Raw genomic sequence first — 16,034 nt, forward strand, 5'->3', positions numbered from 1 at the left:
AGAGGAAGATACTACTGAAAAGGCAGCGTACACAGTAGAAATCATGGGAAAGAGACCCAAGGGACAATCTACACAGCCATGGGCAGACACACTGCCCGACGACCTAAGGGTCGTGAGTCTTCATCCATACACGGTCAGCGACCGAACAAAATTGAGCCAGCGAATCTACTCAGCGGACCCTGCCACAGACGGGACAAAGGCGAAAGAAAATAATGACAACAAGACTCGTCGTCAAGGTTCAGGTCGACCATTTTTCTGACCTCTACAAAGTAGGGCCGACGTAGTGTTCACCAAGCACATGGCAACACCTTCATATATGCACCTGCCATCCGAGAACGAGTGATGGATTCCCTGCTACATCCTGTCATCCCACACAACTGGTCGGAGACTAGCAGCACCTGGAACTGGAAATTATTATCCTATGTGTACGCTGCTGGTAAAAACGTAACATGAACGGCTGCGTTTGGAGTAGTGCCGTGACCGGGCTGACGAATGGAGTCGCATTGTGTTCAGCGACGAATCGCGTTTCTGCGCTTCCCCTGATGACTATCTACGGTGAGATTGGCGGCAACCAATGTTTTGGTGAGACACAGTGGTGTTACTCCTGGCGTCATAATGTGGGGAGCCACCGTGTACCGGTCACTGGTGCTAGTGACTGAGGGAACTAACGGCACAAAGGTACTTTATGATGATCCTGAGTGTTTTATGTGTTCGCTCTCTTGCTACAGTACCGTTGTGCCAATTTTCAACAGGACAGTGCTCGTCAACACATGGCACGCGTCTCTATGAATCGTCTGCGTGAATAGAGTATGTGTGGGACTAGGTCGCAGTAGTGGGCTAGCTTGCCTCAGAAGAGGATACAATAGTTTTATGACGACTTTCCCAACCGAATCAATGAATGCAGTCAGACCAGACAGGATGGGACGTCAGACTGACAAGTGGACTCATACAGCCAAGTTTTTTTGTAAATTTGATTCGAATTTGTAGTCACTAAGATAACATTACACATCCTTCCAACCCGTGCACTTTCATTTAATTTCTTTCTCCCCTTCTGGGAGCTTCACCTTTTTGTCAAACGATGTATTACAATTTTTGCAGTTACAAATATTTGCGTGTGCATATTTAAAAATATGTTCCGCTGGATGGCGATAATGTGGCGATGCTACAACTGTCAAGTTGCCAATAGAAAGAATATCGCTGGGTCAATTATACTGCATATCTTCCAGGAAAACAAATATCGACTTCTTGTACAACTATTCCTAATGTTTCATGAAAGGAAAACAAGTAATAAAATAAAGATTCATAAGCTACAAAAGAGTAGAATTTATTGATGATGCTTAAGTGCAACGAGAGTAGTTTCAAATAAATGTTAGGAGAAGGTCATACATGAAAACATTGTTCCGCCTGTATCAAAAATTTCTTCCACAAAATCCATGCCGTTTATTTTGTTTTATGTTGTTCCCTTCTGTTAGTTGATGTGAATGCCTCCATTTGGAATACAGTGTGGAATGTTAGGAAGATGCACTCTGTTAAGCGATTGACGTCGAGAGTGGCTCAAATACACACTACTACGATATTAAAAATCAGTCATTGTTCTAATCAGTGTCTTCAAATTTATAGCTTTATCTGCGAAAATAAGTAATTATTTTCAGCTCTCTAGTCACCAAAGGAAGGACAATACAGGTAAATTATAGGTATTTACTGAAGTTGTTTTTAGAGTAAGTTTCGTAAGAGGTAGAAGGAAGATTAGAGTTTAACGCCCCACTGACAGTGCGATCATTAGAGCTCAAGCTCGGATTACGAAAGGAAATCGGCCGTGTCCATGTGAAAGGAACCATTCCAGTGTTTGTCTGCAGCTATTTAGGGAAATCACGCAAAACCTAAATCTCGGTGGCTGGACGACAATTTGAATCGGCGCCCTACCGAATGTGACTCCAACTTTGCTAACCATCGCCACCTCGCTCGGTAGTTTCCTAGATACTTTGTTGTAATTTGCACTCTTATCGAACTGACCAAAAACTGATTTTGCAGACAAATGCACATGAAGCGAGCACAAGCTATACAAACTGACTAGTTTAGCGCCTGCTGCTTCACTCGCAGGGACTGTGTGGTTCCCATGCAGATCTTTCTTTTTTCCTCTTTCATCCAATTTTTATGTTGTTCTCAAACAGCGACACCTACATTTTTCACGCTAAATAAAGCCGCAGAATCATGGTCTTTTACACATGTGCTTCTGACTAAAAATCGATTCTGATAGCTAGAGTCCAAGGTCTTCGTTAATGTTGTCTTGTCGTGATATTTCCATACTAACTTTCATCTTTTAACACACATTTCTTCATATCTAACAGAGAAATGAAATACCACTTTTCATAAACTTAGCTTCGATTTTTTTTTTAATTTGACGAAATACTTTCCTAATTTTGATCCCCTATTTCTTCTCTTAGGGGTTGAATTTCCGAAAACAGTGACACTTTTATTTTTTATGTCTAACGGAGAAGTTATAGAGGTAGCTATGAAAATGATTTAATAGTTCTTTAATAATGATTTATTTAAAAAAACTTTCGCCCACTGTTTTACCCCCTTAGTGGTTGAGTTGCCAAAAATGAAAACCAAAAACCAATTTTCGTACTTCTGGCTTTAAAATTGCATTAATAACGAAATGTTTTCAAGTAGAATTTCGCAAAATCCCATCTTAAACGACGCTTACAGTTTAAGATCAAGCCCTCTCCAAAGTTCAAGATTGTATTTTTAGTGGTTTGGGCTGGGCGATGACGAGGCAGTCAGGACATTGTCTTTTATGAGACTGATCACCGTGAATGTCTAGTCCCCTGGAACCAATAATAATAATTTATATAGCCTGTTGTAAAAGGCTACCTGAGAAATGTCCGGAAAATTTTTTGACCAGTTAAAAATATTTGGTTGCTGCATTTTCTCTTATGTTTCGATAGCTCAATGAAAAAGCGGCGTTATTGCAACCAGAGTTATTTGTCTTATGTCCTATGCTATTCGTGAATACTGCGCAGAAAGAAGTGGCATACCTAATTCTACAACACCAGTTTTTGTGGAATATGCCTGAAGAGAGAAAAACGTAAGCTGAATACTTTGACTACAGTTTCTTTTCCCTCCATTTTAAAGTCGTACATAAGCGAAATCAAACGATGTGAATTAATCTATCTCGAAAGCACCGCCGTCCATGACTCACACAAGACAACGATAACGACGACGACCACCACCACCACCAACAACAACAGCAACAACAGCAATAACTCCATCACCACCCTCACCGGGTTAACTGAAACGATCGCTTGCCTTCATCATAAAATGCTGAGCTAGAAGTCATCCCAAGGAGTTCATTTTACACACACTGCATCACAGTGACCACATTTAGAGCTCACCAAAAGCGCGTATACAAAACACTAATCCTACTTGTGCCACGATTCTGGAACAACTTTCAATTACAGTTTCGTCGCTAGCGCCCCTTGCTGGGCAGAGTCTTCCTCTAACTTCTTCCATCAATCTCTGCACTATCATTTCCAATAACAAGAATGTCATTATCTACATCTACATACATACTCCGCAAACCACTGTAAGGTGCGTGGCGGAGGATACCCTCGCACCGTTGCTAGTCATTCCATTTCCTGTTCCACTCGCAAATCGAGCGAGGGAAAAGCGACTGTCTGTATGCCCTAATTTCTCTTAACTTGTGTTCGTGGTACTTATCGAAATGTACGTTAGCGGTAGTAAAATAGTTCTGCAGTAAGGCACAAACGCCGGTTGTCTAAAGTTTTTCAACAGAGTTTTGCGAAAAGAACATCGTCTTTCCTCCAGGTATTTCAATTTGAATTCACGGAGCATCTCCGAAATACTAGCGTGTTGATCGAACCTAAAGGTAACCTCTTAATTGCTTCAACGTCTTCCTTAAACCGACCTGGCGAGGATCTCAAACGCTCGCGTGTTTCTCAAGAATGGGTCGCCCTAGTGTTCTATACGCCATCGATCTCCTTTAAAGACGAGCTACATTTTCCTAAAATTCTCCCAATGTACCAGAGTCTGTCATTCGCCTTCCCTACGACAGACTTTACGTGCTCGTTCAATTACATATCGCTTATATTCCTCTAACCTCACTTACTAGAGAAATGTCTTTCTTTGTGTCAACATACGAAACGAAATGTTGCAGTAATTGATGTAGTGAACTCCCTATAGACAACGTTTTCCTTAAACACTACCAGTTCGCTTGGTAGACGCACAACTTTATTTTACCGGCTCTATCGAACTGAGCCAGTGCTTGGTGGCTACTGCCCTAGAAGTCAATGGGACGTTGAACTCTGACCCACACCTCACCTCGAGCAATTCCCCCGAGTCCAGTACAGAGTTCCGCCGGCAACAGATTGTCACTTTAATAACCTGTCTGGCGTCTGGTTTCGTCTTCCTCCAGCACGTCCTAGGTCACGTTGCCTGTCCAACGCTGTTCTGCGGTGATCGCCACTGACTCCCAATCAAGCCAATATCTGAATGTGACGGGCCATCTGAAAGCAGATACTGGCGTGATACAACGCAATCAGTGTCTAACGTATCCCGCTTCATCTGATCGAACTGCAAGGACTTTACGCATGCTCAGGGATACTCATTAAATATTTCCTTGGCTCACCATACCAATGTCTAACTGCGTAGTCCGACTTACTTTCCGGAACCAGTCATGGACTAGTATAGTGGATAGATTCCATTCGGTATCTACGTTCACTGAGGTCTTTTATGCTTTCGTAGCTCGTAGCGCCGGTTCTCCGAGTTTCTACGACGTCTGCTCTCAGGCTTTCCGGTATAGATTTCAAACACTGAAGCCGTGCTCTAGAGTCTAGACTACCACGTTTAAAGGTTGAAGCACTAACGTGAGTGATATAGAAGACCTTATTCAGGTCGCAAGAGCCATGCGCTTCGGAAACAAGATGACAATTTTTATTTCAACTTGGCAGCTCAGTGCCAACCGCGTAGACTGCCGCAGCTACTTAGAAATCTACTTAAGCGGAAGTAGATCAGAGACACTGCAAGAAGCAATCACATTTCCCTGTTGTTTACCGTAGAACTAACGAAAACTGCCCACTATAAAAAATAGCTAAATAGTGTACAATCTAAGCAGAATCAGAGGCAGCTTTAATTAACTATAAACAATAGCCTGCTGAATACTACAATCTTAGAATCACTCTAAGCATACAACGATAGTATAACAAGAGAAATATAAATCAGCACTAGAGAAGACGCCCTTCAAAAGTAAATAGGGCAGATAGGCCAAGGACACGGAAGAACAGGATTCTACACATTAAAAAAAAACACTGCGTTAAAGCGACGTATGTTCAAACTGTGCAGACGAACCCAAAAACGACCAATACGAGACCGAATGTGACAGGTTAAACACACCCGTAACATAGGAATTGTCGGAATTCCAAGAGAAACTTGTACGACGCTAGACTACAGAAAATTTTGAAACAAATCTCTGGTCTCAAGCACTTGTATGGACAGTCCGCCATGGGCAATGAAAAATAGCTACATGAGTTGAAAAGGCGGAAGTCTTCAGAAAAATGGCAGAGTATGTGAACAAAAGTTTCCTGAGGAGGCAAGATTCGATAAAGAACGCGAAAAATTGGTGGTCTAACAAGCTCCTCCCAGTGCCGAAGTAAATAGCGAAGAGAGTGCAGAGGTAATGAGTCAGGCATAGAGAGAATCACACAGTAATGACAACATTGTTCAGTTGAGGACCCAGGCAACAAAAATACTAACCAAATGGGGAAACAGCAAAGGAAAAATGCTGGAGCTCGGAAATCTCCGCTATTATACCTCCTTCCCGTAATAGTAAAATGTCGAAGATGGGGTTGGACTGCCACAGGGCATAATACTACTGTCAATGAAACATCGACAAATCCTCAGGCATTTTCTACCCGGAAGCAGGCAGGTCATAAACATTAAGTCTCTATCACCTCTGTATTTCCTCATAACGATATTCCTGGAGGAAAACAGCTTCATAGCTATATACTGCGGAAATAAATGGATCTGAGCACTATGGGGCTTAACATCTATGGTCATCAGTCCCCTAGAACTTAGAACTACTTAAACCTAACTAACCTAAGGACATCTCACAACACCCAGTCTTCACGAGGCAGAGAAAACCCCTGACCCCGCCGGAAATCGAACCCGGGAACTCGGGCGCGGGACTGCGGAAATAACTTAAAGGAAACATCATACTAAAAAGGAGGCAAAAAGGCAATGGAATTTTTGTAATTTTTTTTGTTAGTGGTTTTAGTACCCTAAGGTTGGTCAATGGGTCTGCTGTAGAATGTTCGCCTGCAAATGGGCGGTTTGGGATTGATTCTTGGCTCTGCAAAATTTAATTCTGCAGGCACTTCCCTGAAACGTACCATGGAAGAAATCGATAACGTTTGAGACTAGTAAAAACTCTAGCACTAGTTCGCGCCTCGTTTCGGTCATTTTTCGTTTTTTTCCGTTCAGTTCGAATATCTACATCATTTAAATGTAAAACTCATCAAATAGATTATAATTAACACGTATTTATGGTCACGTTTAAGAAAAAGTGTACGTCTCACAATTTCTAATTACGTATCTTACACTAAACTCCAGTTTTTATTGCAAACATTAATCTTTATTTCCCGAGCATTTACGACAGATTATTAATACAGAGCGTTCGAATTAAATAACATTACAATTTTTTTTTCATTTTTATCAGTTTTACTCTCCACGTTAATGGTCGTAGAATTTGCAACTTTGTTTAAAACAACAGGTCACTCAGTTGAAACTCAAACATTCTACAACATTGCCACCCTACTTTAGAGTACTGAAGCAGTCTGAAACTTCAGCTGGTCAGTGTTTAAATATTAAATTCCACAGTTATAAATCGGCTATCACACTATAGGGTGCTGTACCACACCGAGGATAGACCGCCGCTCATATTAACAAATGGGCTGCTGGAATAAGCACATTCTGTACAAGAAAACAATTACTCAAAGAAAGTAAGGAGCCACACCCTGCAGGACTCTACTTTGAATACACTGCGGAATTACACCATTTCCTAGTTCAGTTTTATCGAGACGTTACTGAAATGCAGTTGTTCAACAATAAGGATAAAACAACGTATGCACAAAATTAAAGAACAATAATGCTGACCTCCGTGTGTTGCAGATTCCTATAACATATACTATTTCATGCGACGCCACTATGAACTGCTCACATCCTGTAAATGCGAGAACTTTCCGCGGCAGTAATGAGGGCCCCAAGAATCTCACAGAGAACCAACCTGGCCTCTGGTTTAGACCCCCAAGTGACATCAGATCAGATTCCCTATCACTACTCGAAATGATGATGCAAATCGACAGCAATGCTGAGATATCACGATTGATGATAGCTGCTTTCATCATTACCACATGTTCTCGAAAAGAACCAAAAATAGTCTCAGATTTACGATGACAGGCGTTGTTGGTGTGGCAATCTGCAGTTATCTGTAACACGTTCCGTCGTTTCATCCTGGGGTACACAACGAGACTGTACTTCATTCTTTTCACTCTCGTGAACTTAACACTGGAACTGCCTACTATTGGCAACACCTGCTCAGCTTCGCTCTCCTGCTATTGGCTGCACTGTCATGAGCGAAGAAAAGGTATGCCAGCTTAACGTGATCTGTAGCACGCACAATTCCACCAATAGCGTGTACCTTTGTTGGATACGTCCTTCCCCGATAACTAACTACGTTAACTTTGACATATGCCTCTATTGCAACATAATTTTTGAGAGGCAACGAAATAGGTTAGCCTCAAAGAAATCTGCAGTGGTCAGTGCCACGATGTACTCAAGTTTTATTGAAGTTTTAGTTTCCCTATTGTACTATAACTCGACAATGCAGCATACCGGTAAAACTATAATAGTTTTTAGGCATTGTAGAATGGGATGCCTATTAGGGATTAAGAAAGGTTTACTCCGTTCGTAACAGTCTCATGACTCCAGCATATGGGTGGGAGAGGGAGAGGGAGAGATAGTGTGCGTATTTCATGTCTTGTTTTACTTTGCTGGTGACGCAGAGCAACAGAGGAGAAAGAGTGCAATCCGATGTTGCCCCACAGCCACAACTGTGCTCTACCACCAAGATGCTGCGGGGTTATCGCTCTCAGGAGTGTCATGTACCCTCAACCCACAAGCAACAGCGGACTGACTCTCTGGCTACCTCCGGTTCGAGTGTCATTTCCCAATGTCGGTCGTAGATCCAGTTTATATTTTTGTGCTTCAATAAGAAAAAGATCATGATCACGCCGACATTAGCAGTCAAGCCCAGAGCACAAGTTTGATTTTGTGTGTGTGTGTGTGTGTGTGTGTGTGTGTGTGTGTGTGCGTGCGTGCGCGCAGGCAGGGGGGCGGGGGGAAGAATAATGGAGATACCTTTATTGAACCACCTCACCCCTTCCCCCATTCGCCATAAGTGCCAGAGAGGCTGCGGAAAATCTCATTTGCGATTGACAGACGGGTATTCTGAACCTCTTCCCCAAAGCGCATGCGTGATTTTACATTCGAGCCTTGTCGGTAAAACAAGACATGATGTAAACAGCAAAAATGTTTACATTAAAAAAGCGATTCCAGATTCAATAGAGAGCTGTGTAGTTCACTGCATAGCGTATCTATGAAATAATAATCACGAACACTACGAGGGCAAAACAAAAACCGTTTTCACTGCGAACGGAAAAAGGACCTAGAAGAAAACCAAATAATGTTGACCGAAGTAGAAAGAACAAAATTGAGGGAGGCTGTAGTCTATAAGTAACAGATGGCAATAGGGCCTTTACCCAACGCGTGCAAAATTGAAAATTAAAGTACTGCCGACTAAGATGATAATGCAGTATCCTAAGTTCATACTGAATTGTTCACGATCAGTTTTTCACTAGCGAGTATGCTGTTGTTCTGTGGTGGAAGACTAGTCTCCACACAATAGTATTCTCCCCCCCCCCCCCCCCCCCCCATACATTGCTCTTGTTATTGTTCTCAATGGAACGTACGTCACACTTCATTTAAAAAAGAACAAGCATTTCGATTCAGATATTCATAGAATAATGGAATCTTTTTTTTTCGTGCAAATGGAATGCAACTTATTTTTAAGCCAGATGCTTCTCACTTTAGAAAAATTCAGTAACTATTGTTTTTCATACGCGGTATAAACGTGCCGCTCGTAATTGGAGTCATTGGTCCGTAAGTGACAGACGACACCGGCAGAACGATCGGTTCTTGGAAAACTTCTCATTAGCCATTAGCACTGTTTGCGACAGCAGTGTTTAGTGCGGTGCTTTGAATACGTTACAGTTTTGGGAATAGGGTCACCCTGCGAGCACTTAGAGTCTTCCTACGGTGTACCACTGTTTTGATGCAGTGTGCGCTCTTCACTGATATTCGTTTTGTTCTCTGCTGACCTGGTAACCATGTGCGTACATGAGACTACATCCTTTGTTAGAAGAAAGCAAGCGAGAAGGGAACTAGTATCTAAATTATTTGTTGTGAACAATCTTGATATTGAAGATCGCACGGAACATTTTAAAAATTATCAATCGTGTAACTAATTAGAACTTCAAAGCTCGATCCTCCGGGTGCGAATTATCCGGCTTGCTGAATATCCGTGCGTAAGTCGCCAGTTTTTGGAAAAATAGAAGCAACGTGTTCGTATAGAATTTAGTTACCTGTTCGTGAAGCCGTTGATGACAGAAACATCTGCAACTGGTTACATAGCGATGTCTGTGAACTGTGCTTTGAGCAGCTAACCGATGTAGTGAACAAAGTGTGTTCGCTAGAAAAAGAGTCCGAGAACGAGGCGACTGAGACGATGACATCTGTCGATCTGTTATTGCACTAGGCAATACAAAATTCGATTGACTATGCTGATGGTTTGACTCTCAAGAATATAAGAATTGTCAAGAGGAGAAACAAGGAATGAAAAACATAAACAAAAAGTGAACGAATTTTTCCCGAAAGTAAACTAAAAGTAAGTAATACTAAGTGCAATATTAAACTGGTTAATCAGGTGATAGTTCAATAAATATATTAATACACTTACAACTGTAGTGAGAATTTTAACACTATGACGGGTACATGGAATTACGAGTACACAAATGAGTAGGATTACAGAACTGCACTTTGTCTCTGGGAATTCACTGTGGAGAGAATCTCCCACGTGCTGCAGTCTGAGTTCCTTATAGTTGTGACATGGAATCCAAGTGCTTCTGGATGTCTTCTTGGGAAATCTTCGTTCACACGGTGGGATATGAATAGCGTTCCGTTCTAATGATTTCTGGACGACCGTGACTAGCAAGTTGCCGACCTACGATATCCCGCACATGCTCGAGGGACATGTCCGAAGGACATACCTGAAACAGGCACACTTTGCGTTTGGAGTAATATGTTGTTCAGAAATGTGTCATCAGAATGACTAGTTTCATGCAACCCGCCACGAATTCATCTCCTGTGTCAGCATCATCTCAAATTAGCAGTTACTACTCACCAACTCAATTAATTGTTGGCCCTATCATCCCGTACAGTTTGTACCATCTACGTTTCCAACTAGACCACGAAAGTTGTTCCCTCATGCCCTAACATCCTGCTCCTTCTTCTTGTCAGTGTTTTCCACATATTCCTTTCATCACTGCTTTTGCTGAGGGCCTCCTCATTTCTTATCTTATCAGTCCATCTAATTTACAAAATCCTTCCATTGAACCACATCTCAAATGCTTCGATTCTCTTCTCTTTCGGTTTTCGCACAGTCCATAATTCGTTTCCATACAGTGCTGTGCTACAAACGCCCATTCTCAAAAATGTTTGCGCTTAGTGTATCCTATGTTTGGTATTAGTAGATTTCTTTTAACAGTCACCAAGGTAGTGTCTAACAAGTATGGAGCCATCTGTGAAGTTCAGATAGAAACAACAGTGGCGTTGACGTGCCTAAAGGAATCTGGGGCCGTTTTGGTTTACGAATAACAGCAACAGACGCAGTAGCATGCTTATCACAAATCTGGGCCACAGCTAATAGCGCTAATTGACGTTCCTTAAATAACCCTGTGGTGTCGGTTGATCCCTTTGCGGTGCTGCAGTGCTGACACAAACTCGACGAGTACAGCTGGCAGACGCCAGTAGAGGGACAAACGTGCGTATTTTTTGGAGCTATGAATTCTGCCTAGGGCGAAGGTGACAACACTGACACATTTGTTGGTTAGTTAGAATTAAGGGACTAAACAGAGAGGTCTTCAGTCCTTGGTCAATATAACAATTCATCTGGAGCTGAAATAGAGTTGTCTGTCAGAAATTTGATCGCATTATGAAAGTATGTAGACGTGGTAAATCGAGGCATTGAAAGCAATATTGAAGCCAGAGATAAGAAATAAATTATGGAGAAGTATAAGAGCGGGCCTGTAGGTAGGTCAGATCAGACGAGAAGTCCCTCAGAGACTATCGATGGGTAGAGAAAACCCATTACCATCCGACCGCTCCACTCCCATCCGACACCCTGTCGATCTAGCCAGAATATTTGTAATAATAAGCAATAAGGCAAGACGGGGCAAATATTCAGATCAGTAGGTGCGTGGGGCCAAGAGTGTGTGCCCTGGGGCTCTGAATGTGACAGTGGCCGTCCCACCCTCAATCTGTAAAGAGGGGAGCAGCACCCACTATTCGTCAGAGTGCTACCTCTAAAACGGAAAATAGGGTGCAGAAAAAAAACTGTATCTAATAGCAATTAAAACAGTCTTAAAGAGGGATGACCAAGGCAGCTGGAATGAGGTAGAGTCGAGGGACCCCCAGACAACCTCCTTGCCTCTCCCCGACTTGCTACTTCTCCTGCTGAGAAGCTATTCATTACAATAAAGTAAGTGAGTGTGTGAATGATGTTAAAAATACCACACTGAAAAGTTAGTTTTTTGTAAGTATATTATTTCATTAAATGTTCTAAATAACGATAAAAAATGAATAACCTGGTGTAGTATATCCACTATTGTTACACTTCGCAAACTGGTATGTGATCCTGCTTGAGAAGTGTTCAGAAGAAATGTTGCTGGGCCTAATGTGATATCAGTCACCATCGATGGTGGATTCTGCGTAGGGGTAGGCAGTGTGCTAGAAGAAGTCGAAGGAGGCCATGCATGATAAGGAAAAACCCGATGTGTCCTTGCCTTCTTCAAGTTACTCATTCAGAAGTAATAGGAGTTACTTTCACACCTACCACAAACTTTCCGGAAATTAGGAAGCAAGAACTGAAAAAAACCATCAGTCAGCATCATCAACTGATGATTCCCGGTGTCTTTTCATTTCAGTAAATGTTTATTTCTAGCTTCTGCTTGTATCGGGACCATGCGAAAAACAGAAACACAAGGCACCTCTGCACTCCACATAGCTGACCAACGGAGGCAGCAAGTGGCGCCTAGCTGCCAGCCTCATCGCGGACTGTCTTCAGTATATCTTAAGCATTGTTTTCGAGAACTGGATGAGGTACGGCTCCTTCCACCGCCAAATAAGTTTCGATATGTTAGGAACATTTCAAATAATGCAGTGTGTAACGTAAAAAGCGCCAAAAGTAAACTGGTCAGCGACAACATTCGTCACTGCAAACTTATATCCGGTGGTTTATTTATTTGCGAAGTATAACAACTGTGGGCAGTAGGGAAAAGAAAACCAGTTTATTTCCTAGCTGTGATGTGGGACTACAAGCAGGAGAAAAATAATTTTCTCCCTACTAGTTCCCATAGAATCGAATGAGAAAGACTGCATACCAAACAACGCGCACGGATCTGAAAAACGTAGTTTTTAATTTTTTTTACACAAAAAGACTTGCTGAGAAACTAAGTGGAGAGACAGTTCTAGTTTTACTTATTTTACAGTAAACAATTGTTTTTCCTCGTACGGGGTAGCCGCGCAATCTACGGCGTCTTGTGCCGGTTCGCGCGGCTCTCCCTGTGGGAGGTGTGTGTGTTGTCCTTAGCGTTAGTCCGTTTAAGCTAGATTAAGCAGTTTGTAAGCTTATGGACCGATGACCCTAGCAGTTTTGTCCCATAAGATTTTTTTTTATTTTTTTTCCGAGGCGCACTTGATAACACGAAATCGTATCGTACGACGCAGCTGCATGGAGCAACCAGCACTCGCCGATGAGCCGGGCGATACGACAGAGACATACGTATTGATATCGTATCGCTAGTGTCCCAATGTGAACGAGATAAATCCCTTCAACTACTTTGTATGTGCTTCGTCAGTGCGGGATGTTTCTGAGTCGAATTTCGAATTGCGTTTTATATCGAATCGCATATCGGATCGTATTCGAGATGATTTACAGTCGAACAAAAACAAAAGGAAAGGGGTTGTACTGCACAATACCGGGTACGTCAGGATATGGGGAAATGAGGCAACAGGAAGCGTGTGGAGGAGGCACTGCGACGTGGTGCGCCGCCATCACTAATGTCTCACTGTCAAACAGAAGGATCACGAAGTTAGGACTGATTTGATGGGGTTAAGGGGACCAAACTAAGAGGTCATCAATTCCTCCATCCTATATGCATGAAGTCGGGAAGAGAACTAAAGTGGAAAGGGCACAGAAGACAAATACTGATGAACCCATCTGTAGCAGAGAACCAATAAAAGGAAGGGATAGAAACAGGTAGAAGTGAGAGAGGGGTAAAAGTGTGAAGGTGGGTAAGTTTCTCCGCTCAGAAAACACCTGGAGACCCCCAGGACATGTTATGCGATGGGACACAAACCCCTCAATAAAAACTAGCAACACAGACATGTTGGTAAAATCTCAGGAAAGAGGTCAACGGCGACGAGATAGTAAACCAACGGCAGATGAAAAGAATAATAATTAAAAAGATGGAAATGGCAGGAACCAGGCCAAACCATAGAGCAAGGGCAGCAATGCGCCATTTTACACGACCTCGTTCAAACTCAGTGATGTGTTGATAATGGCAACTTTGTCCCCTTAAAGGCATTGTTGACTAACATCAGATCAACACGCCCAATCTCAAATTTTAATAGACATCATCTTTCAGATGTATAAACACGGCTACCAATTTTCGTTTATGTCGCTCAGCTCCTTGATGTTGCGATTTCTGTCTCCGTCAGAGTCTAAAGTCTGCAGTATGAAAGGAAACATTAATTAACCTCCATTCGTGGAATCAATGAGCTGAATATTATAAACGTCGTAGTACACTGTGTGATTTTTTTCCCAAAATAACTGGTGGATTTTACTAAATGACAACATAACTGATCAACTATTTTTGTCAGCGACGAACCACACATTTATGTTGTCAAAGCTCGACATTTTGAAGAAAACTGCTTATATTTGTTCCTGAGGAATCGTCGCAGAATGTCACTAGTGGAAACAGACGTCGTCAAAATCAAAGGATGTGTATGTTAGTATCCAGTAAGAACGCTCTCGACTATGCTGTTGAGCGCCATAAATCCAATGACGTCGTTGTCGTGATTCTTTGGTACATTTCTACATTCATTTCTATGTAGTTCTACGTCTGTGTTTTTCCTAAGTTCCCTTACTTTTACTTCTAAGGGCTTCTCCACTCTTCAGCAGTTGCCCTGTATCACTTTTCATCAGCTCTCACGATCATGGCAGTCTTCCTCTTTCAGAATTCTCTTCCTCATTATTGTAATTATTCCCATTTTCCATGTTAACCTCGGCCGCCCACGCTTCCGCCATCCCGGCGGCGACCATTCCAGTAGTGCTTTTGATCACCATCGTCCTTACTCAATTCGCCGCACATGGACATATCACTGAAGAGTTCTGTTCTCGGTCCTTTGCACAACTGGCTGCCCTCCATCCATCTTCACTGTCTGTACTCTGCTAAGGTGCCGCTCCTCCAAAGTCCATCCTTCTGCACAGTACATTGCTATACTTTCCACTATTGCTTGCAGAAATCTCTTTTTTGTTTATGTTGGTATTCGCCGGCTCAGATAACTCTGTAAAGGATTTTCATTGCTCATTTTGCCTTCTGGATACCGCGTCCTGATCTGTTTCACAGATTCCCTGTGAATGGATAATCGATCCTAAGTATTTAAACAGCTTTACAGCACTGATAGTTGGGGTAGCGCTATATCCATTCTATCTCCTCCCACAACAAAATGTTCTGATTTCTCGTACTCATGCTAAGCCCATTTTCTTCTTCTTTATCTTTCATGCCTCTGCTGATCTCCTATACCCAAGTGAATGCTCCATTCCAGAATGAAATTTTCACTCTGCAGCGGAGTGTGTGCTGATATGAAACTTCCTGCCAGATTAAAACTGTGTGCCGGACCGAGACTCGAACTCGGAACCTTTGCCTTTAGCGGGCAAGTCCAAAAAATGGCTCTGAGCACTATGGAACTTAACATCTATGGTCATCAGTCCCCAGTCATCACGAGGCAGAGAAAATCCTTGACCCCGCCGGGAATCGAACCCAGGAACCCGGGCGCGGGAAGCGAGAACGCTAGCGCACGACCACGAGCGGGCAAGTCCTCTACCATCTGAGCTACCCAAGCACGACTCACGACCTGTGCTCACAGCTGCAATTCTGACAGTGCCTCCATTTCTCTTTCCCATTCCTCTTCGTTACACTTTTTTGTTAATTTCTTAGCTCACTTTTATATACCTTGTACCCATTCCTATCGACTCGGCAGATTTCCTAATATTTCCATTTGCTCCTGCGTCAGATGATTTTCATCTTGTCCAGATTTCCTTACTAGTCCTACTTCAAAGCAGATACCTCTCCTGCCGGCACTGCTAGGGCTGCAGGGAGTAGTGCGGCATCCGTAGCATTCCCGTTGTTCCGATAAAGATTTCGGGGTCTGGTTGACCTACAGCCGAGAGCTGATTAGAGTGCTGTAGACGCAGGCCTAATAGCTGTGGCTGGTTGGCTGGCGCGCACGCAGCCTCTGCTTCCCGGACGACTCGCGCGCAGGCGCATTGCCATTACTAGTCTAACGACGGCGCAGATGGGCCTAGTTGGCGGGCCCTTTACAACTGTAATAGCCACTTT

At 42.8% G+C, this 16,034-nt stretch overlaps 1 protein-coding gene across 1 annotated transcript in view; it reads right to left on the minus strand.

The window, feature by feature from the left end:
* LOC126334666 (zinc transporter ZIP10) overlaps positions 1 to 16,034 on the minus strand; it is a 246,350-nt gene that overhangs the window by 179,844 nt on the left and 50,472 nt on the right. The window lies entirely within an intron of this gene.

This window comes from Schistocerca gregaria, chromosome 2 (genome assembly GCF_023897955.1).
Source record: "Schistocerca gregaria isolate iqSchGreg1 chromosome 2, iqSchGreg1.2, whole genome shotgun sequence".
In the NCBI taxonomy this organism is placed as follows: Eukaryota; Metazoa; Arthropoda; class Insecta; order Orthoptera; family Acrididae; genus Schistocerca; species Schistocerca gregaria.